Genomic DNA, 367 nt, shown 5'->3' on the forward strand with positions numbered 1-367 from the left:
AAAGAAAGAAAGAAAAAGAAAAAACAGTTCCTATCTTTTAGTCTAATGGGGTACAACATGACTATGTACAAACAAGATATAGACAAAGATAAATCAGAAAGAATCAACCGTGGGAAAGTACTAGCGTTAAAAGGCATTGAGAAAGGCTTCTTGTAGAAGCTGACATTTTAACTGATACTTGATTGAAACCAGGGAAGCCAGGAGGGAGAGAATTCCAGGCATGGGGATAACCAGGGAAAATGCCAGGAGGGAGACGGTAGATGGAATGCCTTATTTGAGGAATAGCTGGGGGCTGGTGTCATGGGACTGCAGTGAGCATTCATAGGGGAGAGAGAGAGACACACAGAGACAGACAGAGAGACAGAGA

The 367-nt window shown here is 42.8% G+C and overlaps 1 protein-coding gene across 1 annotated transcript in view; it reads left to right on the plus strand.

Moving 5' to 3' along the window:
* HAP1 (huntingtin associated protein 1) overlaps window positions 1-367 on the plus strand; it is a gene marked incomplete at its 5' end in the record, with an annotated part of 24,718 nt that overhangs the window by 1,690 nt on the left and 22,661 nt on the right. The gene's annotated exons all lie outside the window — the stretch shown is intronic.

The sequence above is a fragment of the Vombatus ursinus genome, unplaced genomic scaffold, assembly GCF_900497805.2.
Source record: "Vombatus ursinus unplaced genomic scaffold, bare-nosed wombat genome assembly UNPS02014797.1, whole genome shotgun sequence".
Taxonomy (NCBI): domain Eukaryota; kingdom Metazoa; phylum Chordata; class Mammalia; order Diprotodontia; family Vombatidae; genus Vombatus; species Vombatus ursinus.